The sequence below is a fragment of the Pithys albifrons genome, chromosome 1 (genome assembly GCF_047495875.1).
Source record: "Pithys albifrons albifrons isolate INPA30051 chromosome 1, PitAlb_v1, whole genome shotgun sequence".
Classification (NCBI taxonomy): domain Eukaryota; kingdom Metazoa; phylum Chordata; class Aves; order Passeriformes; family Thamnophilidae; genus Pithys; species Pithys albifrons.
The window spans coordinates 58439854-58449024 of NC_092458.1; positions in this window are offsets into that span (position 1 = coordinate 58439854).

Below are 9171 nucleotides of genomic sequence, written 5' to 3' on the forward strand. Positions count from 1 at the left end.
TGCAAATCTGAGAGAGGATGGACTCCACTTCTGTTGGATGCAGCTACTGTGAAAAATAGGGCACAAGACCCCTTGGCTAGGATAACATATTATCCTTTGTGAGAAACCCAACTGACTTGTTATTTTCTTAGATGGCTGCCTCTGGGCTCTGACGGCTCAAATGCAACAGTCACGGCTGTTTCATGGATTGACTTCCATCGTTAGAAAGAAGTAGCAATGTGTTTATTGATATAAACCAGTGATTTAACAAAGCTGATAGTAAATGTAACTGTGATTTGCTAAGATTCAATGGCAGGGTATGCTTGATTATTTACTGCATAGAGGACAAGGTCAGACAAAATTGCCAGGGAGATTCCCCTGTTGAGTCATGAGGTTCAGAAAGGACATCCTTGTGTTCAAAACACCTTCTCAGGAGAGAGTTTATATGTGGTTAAATCCAAACTTGGTCCTAGTCTTGGTCAGTGGTTTATGTCTGAAGAATTATATGTGCACAATCAATCCTTTATATCACTTAGCTAAGAATTCAAAGTTTAGTATGCCATTAATCAGTGAGAATCTATTGACTAAAGGAATCCCTTAACTTGTAGGAGTAACCTTGAGAGATGTCCCTGTTCAAGGGAAGTTCCTGGCAAGCAGCCCACTGCCCTACAGGAGAGGTCAAAGAACCCTAGGCTGTCCACTATTTTATGAAGTAATATAATCAACTTACGGTCACATTTGTGTGCCAACTATAGAAGTTACTTTCTTCCAAACTTGGCCTGAGTTGGACCTTTGCAAGCACTATGGTTGAGGGGAGTACAATGACTCATTTAAGACTGCAGCTCTGCTCTGGACATCAGGAACACAAAAGTGAAGTGCAAGCAAGCTAAATGTCTTATCTGAGATCTGTGCAAGTACAGTCATAAGCTCTTTGTATAAGGACTGCACTGTTTACTTTGGTCTAGCTGTAGACACACAGTCTCAAGGTCTGAGAGTCTTCTGAAAACTACTCTGTTCCCCCAGAAAACTATTTTACGTGTGTGAAACTGAGGCACAGGTATATTGAATGGTTTTCAAGCTTTTCACATGAAACATGGATGAATCAGGAACCACTTTTTCATAGGTCAGTATATCAGAGACATCCATGATCTTATGTCTTCTAGCAAAGTATGATCGCAAGCTTGTTTTATTTTTTATCTCAGGATTTTTTTTACTGCAAAAATCACTCCTCCCATCTCCTGCCAAGAACCTGAAAATTATTTCCCATCCATATTATATCATTATAGGGGTCAAGATACAGAAATGTGTTCAACCTTTATGTGCTGAACCCAGTGAAAGGAGGGCACCAGGGCTTACACAAGTGCTCTCATCCCTCAGCAAAACTAAGCAGGCATCCTACCTTGAGAGAGCATTGTGGTACAGCTCCTGGGTGATTACTCATATCTAAACCCAGCCTTGACCATTGCTTTTCCTAAAGGTGCAGAGCTCAGGAAAACTGTAGATCCCATGATCTTCCATTTTTTAAAAAACAGGCTTGCAAGTTGATAGCAGCAGTCTCACACACTGCGACCTGCAATCCCAGGCAGCGAGTCTGCTGAAAACAGACAGCTGCAGTCTGCCCCAGTCTATGTAAATTAAGTGAAATCTTAGCTTAAAATGGTGATAATGTGGTCTGCATTAGACAGAAAGCAGTCTCTAGAAACACAGCTGGCATGGGAACAGTTTACATATTGCTTTTTAATTTCTGGAAGGCATCAACGTATCAAATTCATGAGAGCCCCTCCTCTGTTCCCCAGCTCTGCTTGGAAATTTTTTGTAGAACATTAATCTGTTCTCTTGGGCAGGGTTTCTATGCTTGGCATGGTGCATATAAACACTTCCTGGAAATGCTGCTTTTCAACTATTTTATCTGAAGGACTGGAGTAAAAAACCTGGTTTATGCAACTCAAATTTTGTGCTCTCAGGATTATTTCAGGTGTAAAGATTCTGAGGTTGCCATTGCTATCTTTCATGTTTTGAGTAGATTGTGTAATCAGTAAATGTATAAACTGGAGAGATTAATTGTTCACTCTTATATCTAAAAGTGAGGCAAGTGGAATGTGAATAATTTATGTCGATGTTGAGACTACTACAATTTGGTATCTCTGTTTGCATTCACCAAGGGCTGTTGGACATGAATCAGAGGCTAGCTATTACAAACCAGAGCAAATAACTGAGCACCCCTGCTCTCTTTTTGACACAGTTTTGCTCATTCTAGGCCTCTGAACCCTTATGACCCGTGCCATTGCAGTGAGGTGAGAAAGCTTGACATGATCTTTCTGAAACCCATACAGGAGCAGCATCCTTCAGCCTTGCTATCCACAGGTGATGTTCCAGAGCAAGTTGAGTGTTGCAGCACCAGCATCCTGTGTCCTGATGACTGTAAACCTGAGGTGAGTAACTGGTGTGTTGTTGTAGGGATCTCTGCTGTGAAACTGGCTGGCTGTATTGATGTGGTCTGGGCTGCTTTAGAATGACAACCTAATATTAGAAACTGGGGCTGAAGAGAAAGCTGGAATAATTCAATTTAATTATCGTTTCTAAGTGCAATACATTTTAAGCAATCTGTAAGAAGTAAATTACATCATATGTATTTATCTATATCTCTCTCTCTCTATATATATATGTGTAAGTAACTGAAACACTCTAAACTTTCATGTCTATCTCATACACAAATGTGTCAGTCTTTGTTCAATCCCAGGAGAAGCTGATTTTATTTTGTTCTTTTAAAAGCCTGATTGTCTCATTCATCCATGAGTTTTGGAAAGCTGTATGGTATTCCTGGTGATTTGTAGTGTCCTCCTTTCTCACTACATGTTATTCTTTCAGGATCTGCAAGTTCCTCTGCATACCTACAGTCCTAAGGAGAAGCTAAATGTGAGAGAAAAACTGCAGCACCTTAAGACACAATTTTCTCTACCTAAACCTGTACACTGAGGTCAGATCAGTAACATCACACCTACAACCCCTTCTAGGTTGAGATGGTTCCAGTGTCATTTCAGAGGAGCTCAATAGAATTACTGTGGCATCAAAATGAAGTAATAATTAGTTTACTGAAAATTAAATTCAGAACTATTTTTTTCTTGTGCAATTTTTACTGTTTAAACATTTCTTTCCCCTTATGAATTTTTTTCATGGGAAAAGTTATGAAAAACCTCAGATTGGAAGTATGCAAACATTTTGCTTCAATTTTGCTGATATAAATGTAATATTGTAATATTGTTGAATTAATAATATTTTCTTTGAGCCAGCTAACCAGCTGAGATGCAAATTGTCTTAATTCCAGATTCTCCTGGGCAATTTGTATCCACCATAACAGCACACCCAGAGGCATTTTCAAGTTGAACTGAGTTGAAATAAAATATTCATTTTCAGTTGAAAAATAAACTGAAACATTTGGTTTGGGTCAAACTCATATGGTGAAGGAAATATTTTGTTTTGATTTACCCAGAGGAAACCTGAATGCTTTGGGCAAAACAGATTTTTTTTCTGAGATGGTTTTGTGGAAACTTAATAGCCACTAGAGGCAGAACTGCTGAGGAGTGTCCCTAAGCTTTTGTGCTGAAGCCATGAATGGCCTCTGATGTTTTAAGGAGGAACTCTGCAGCCTTAATCAAAGAACCCTCTCTAAAAATCTATTTTAGCTTTATTTTGGTGAAACCTGGAGGGACAACGTTTTCTCCATGTCTGGTTCTCAGGTGTAAATATTAACTACTTATGTACCTAAATATACCTTTTATATCATCTGAGGCATATGCATACATTTGATTTACTAAAACACATTTGGCTTTAAATATTTTCATTTCAGCTCTGCTAGGAATAAGCTGACAGGTTGGCTTGCTCTGAGACAATATTATGCTGTGTTTTGATCACCTGAGTTACAAATCAGCCAGCTTTTCTGTAGGTAAAATTTTGTTGCATCCAGACACACATCACTGAAAATCTCACAATATAAAGCTCTGTATTCCAGCATTAATACCTGAATCTCTTCTGCTGTTTTAAACTGCCAAGCAGAAGAGAGCATTTTCCACTTGATTTGCTTCAGTTTGCTGCTTAAAGATACACTTGCTGCCCACAATTAACACTGGTCATTGTCCAAAGCCTGTATCACGTCAGCTGTTACCCAGTGAATTAACATCTTTTTCATGGGGTGAACAAAACCATACACCACGCTGCAAAGGTGGCACTGTGGGAAATTTTGCAGGCATCATCTGTGGAGAGTCTTAAGTGTCTGTTAAAAGTTGTGTTAGCCTTTCATCAGCTGACAGACACTGCAGAAGAAGGGGGGTGGACTTCATCTTTCCTTCCTTCCCCTTCTCAAAAAACTTCCATCAGTTTGTAAAAGATGACAAAGTTTTTATTTTTTCCTGTATTCACCAGTGGTGCACAGTTATAATTTTAGATCTGTGCTATTCTAATTAGACATTTTTCCTTCTCAAGGTGAGTACAATATTACAAGAGGAAAACAAATGCTCTTTCATTTTTTAATTTTTTTTGTTCCAAGCATGTCTATATTTTTCTAGGCTATTTCTTTTACTCTAATTTCTCTAGTAGCGCATAAACAGAAAAGCAAGAGTAAAATGAATCCACAAGGACTTTGCTACATTTACACTTGGACATTGATGGATGGAGAAGCATTTAAGAGAAAAAAAAACAATATTGAATTCAAAGAGATGGGTCATCTCTTCTGGATTAGCGGTGACAGGGATAAACCCAAATATGTTTGTACTTCCCATCTCCCCAGAACTCATGAGTTCATCAGTGTGTGGCATACAGTACCAGAGATCTGTGAAATAGGTGGGAACCTGCCAGACCACAGGAGTTCTGATTACAAGTATTTTTCTCTACATGCCTTTCTAGTGCTGTAAATACAGCAGAACCAACCAGCTGCAGCCTTGAAGTTTTCTATATCTATATCTATCTATATGCAAATACATATATATATATATATATATATATATATATATATATATATATACACACACACAAATATATAAATATAAATATAGGTGCTACTGGCTACAGCTCTCTATTACAATTGGCAGGTGACTGCTGCTATGTTTTCTGTTTGTTACTCCTGGGATAGCCTATTTTTCCTAGTTAAGTTATAGTATGCAATTTATAACCATCAAAGTAGAAAACATTATGCAGTGCATGAATTTGCATCAGTATGAATGTCTGTTATTTAATATATGCTATATTTCTAGAAATATCCAGTTACTCCTCCTTGGCAAAGCTAACATTTTTGCTATCAGGTTTTGTTTAATTACATTTTCCTGATTAGTACAGCTTTAATGGATGCATACAGAAGTTCAGTAAAGGATACTCCCCAATAAGTCTAATTTAGTGTGAAATAAGCAAAGTTGTTGTCTTTATGCAAACATAGTTCAACATTAAACAAGGTTGTTTGGACAATATGGAATGACAAGAAGGGGCAAATGAATAACACAGAAACGCTGTCTGCTTGAGCCCTTAGATATTAGTCATGATATTCTGACTATGGCTTGTTGAGTGTTTTGGTTGGCATTATAGGCTGGGATCCAGTTTAAGATACATATCCACCTAAATTGCAGATGCATAGAGAAACAGTTACCTTAATGGAAAGGTAATTGCCTCCACTGATTCTGTGGCAGCAAATTCAGAGCCACTCATTCAGTGGGCTGCTGAGCTGGATCCCACCCTCCAGTCGTTTCATTGATGGTCATCCACATATCTAGCTATGCATTGTGTCTCCATAGCATCCAGTTTTTAAACTAGTGGAAGCCAAGACATATCTACAAAATACAGTCAATGAATTGCATTGCCTCCAAGTAGTGTGTAAATAGTCTTTTGCAACTATACACAGCACTGTTTGAACTCATTGACTTGGCTCAAATGAATGTGCTGAGATTTTGCTGTTACTTTCAATATATTAAATGTTTTATTTCTTGCAGAATGATTTTACTATAATTTAAGATGTTCTAGAGGAAATGTAGCACCTTTTGGCTTAGTGGTGGAGCTAACTCCCACCTTTTGTTTCAGACACAACATGTGAACAGGTACTCTCTACAGAGCCTGCAGAATTCTGCTGTGAAGGTCCTAAGGAGATCACAAAACCTACAACATGATTTGTAAAAGAAGCTGTTATTATTTACCTAGTTTAGTAGACACTGCTTTATTTGTACTCTTGTTCCTAAATATCACTGCAATTCAAATGTTTTTCTTTAGAACACTTATGACAATCAAAGCTATTTACTTAAAGCTCTGAATCACTTAAGGAAACAAGTGGAATACTACTAAAAGCTAAAATATTTTTACAGCAGAGTTTGATATCTCTGTAAATATTTTGGAATTCATTTTCTTCCTACTCATTTTCGAGTCCACCAAGGATCCAAATACTGAGTTTTCTGTCAGTTTCCACCAGGGATGCTAGTACTGTAAATTGGACTACAAGCGAAGAACTGATCACTTTATGTAATTTAATTTATATCCTCTTCCATTCTAACATATGGCTGAACACCACTGTATTGTGGAGTCCAACAAAAGATGGACTTACGTTAGAGTTTTTTAAGAATATCTACACTCAGCAAGCACCTTCTTATTTTACACACTGATGTCATGCAAACATGGGCTACAGCTGAGTGTTAGAGCCATGTGGGGCAGGCACAAAAATCCCTGAGGGCACCTCTGATCTCAATGTTAAATTAGCGTTATTGAAATATCTGTTTTAAATGAAATGAGCCTGATGTCTTTCTTGTACTGGAATATGCCTTCTTAATGATACTTTCTTGAAAGCTGTTGATGAGAGGCAGGAATGAAGGAACAGCCATTACCATTAGGAGTATTAGAGTGTTGAACGGTAGAAGTTATTGCCTTTCTTCTAGCCACAAGTTTTTATAGTGTCTATTGATACAATATAGGGCACTCCAGCATTCTGTAGTACATGCAGAGTCACTGAACCCTCTTTCACACCAATAAATCCCAGCTAGCTGCTGGTTTGCTCTGGTCATCTGTGAGAAAGTGTTGGGAGACTTGCAGGCATGACACACTGCAAGGAAGATGTATGTATATAGGCATAGGACTGGGCCTGGGGCAGATCAGAGTACTTCCCAGATCCGCATGAAGATGGCTGCTAGCATGTTATGTGTCCTTGGCAGCTATCCCATATGTGTCCTTGAGAGATACTGTCAAGGAAAGACTTTAGGAAGATTGGTAGTCCTATGATTGCAAGGGCAGGGAGGATGCATAAGCACTCTTGGGCTGACCACAGGATGGATGGGAGGCTGAAAGTGTTCCCTGGGTCATGCTGGCAGATACGAGGTGGTGACAGCCCCAGCACTCCAGTGACCAAATGGGACCTTCACCACAGCTCTCAAACTGAGAGCAGAGGCACTGGCAAAAAGGAAGCCACTTCAAATGCAGATGTGGTAGCAGATGTTCAGGTTGATAAGGTGAAGAGGTACCAGGAGCAGGGGCTGCTGCAAAGTGGCAAGACCTGCAGAAGAAAAATTGAAGGGTGCATCAGGAAATAGAGAAGGATTTGATGTTTGATGAGTGAAGGAAAGAAATCGGAGGGAAGGAAGATCTGTCAGTTATGGTGTGCACATTCATGAGTCAGGTATCAGGCATGCAGAGTCAGATGAGTGTTTGACATAAACTCCCTTATAAGTCCAGGAATAACCCTTTCCCACATCCATGGTTTGAAGTTTGTTACTTCAAATGCAAAAACTCTCAGAGAAAAAAAAATCTCCAGAAGAGTTTTCAGGGTCCTGTAGGGCTCTCTAAAAATTTTAATCTTTTCTTGGCTTTCATACACTGTCAAGTGCTAATTTTTACTCCCGTTTATTCTTCAGTATTTCTTAGTCTGCTTTATTCCCATGTGTTTGTCAGGCAGGCTGTAGAAGCAAAACTTCTCCAAGTAACTTCAACCCATGTCACTGTTTGTACTAAGAAAAGGAGACCTTGGCAAGGGAGCACAGTGTCTTTCAAACCACTGGTAAATCAATGTAAATGGAAAATCTTGTTTTCACTCTAATACTTTTCCAGGTGTGGGAGGGAAACAGCTTATCTGAGCCAGGTCCAGAATCTGGTCCTTAGTAATTTTCTTACTGCCATTTCCCAGGCAGTTAAATGTCACCCTGACACCCGGTCCTGTCAGATCTCGGAAGCTCAGCAGTCTCAGGCCCAGCTTGGATGGGAGACCTCCTAGGAATACCGGGGGCTGTAGGTTTTAGTCCTGAGGACTTCACTGTCACCGTCCAAGCTCACTTGGCCATGGCAGGTGAACCTGAGGAGTTAAAGGAACCAGTTCTGCACACACTGTGCCTCACCTAAAAAATTCTCTGCGCAGGCTTGAAGGGCACACCCATGTGGGGAGAGCCCTTCCCAGATCTTCATTTGCGAAGACTAGCCATACATACATACTGCCATTTCCCAAGGTACTGTGCCAGTATACTTTCCTGTCTGAGTACTTCTAGTATCTCTAACAACAGAAATCCAGTAACAGTCTGAGAGAAAACAGTGAAGAACCTGCCTTTGTAAAGGAAGGCTTGGAATGGACAGGTGAGATTTCAGTAGAAACTCCATGTAGGCAAGAAATCATAATTAGTTGCACTGATTATAATGAGGGGCAAATTTAGACTAGGGTTTCGTGATCCTTGGTTTGCAGAGGCAGGCTTCTAGTGCCACTGGAAGTCCCATCATGGACTGCTTGGCAGAGCTTAGAGACTGACTGTTTATGTGTGTCTGGTTTTATTTATAGGGAGTTTTGGGATTGCCCAATCCAAGGGAGAAAAGGCAGTGGGAAAAATGCATCTCCTTTCCTGGTTGCCTCATAGAAAGAATTACTATGAACACAACTCATCTCTCAGCAACATACTGTTTATTAAAGTCAGGTTGCGTGAAGAGCAGTTTGGAGGGGAAAAGGACAGAAGTGCCTGAAAACTTTAGATAGACTCTTCTGTTATAAGGAGGACATCTCCACCTATTGTACCTTTTGCCTTGTCCCGAAGAAGCACATCATGAGGGGAACACAAATCAAAATGTTCTGTGCTGCTGGAAAATTTCAAGACAATGAGACATAACTGGCACGTGGTAGGTGGAATCAATACATCACATGAGAGAGCTGAATTGCTTCCTTGATGCTCTTGGTGTCGTGTTTAATGTAATGCATGG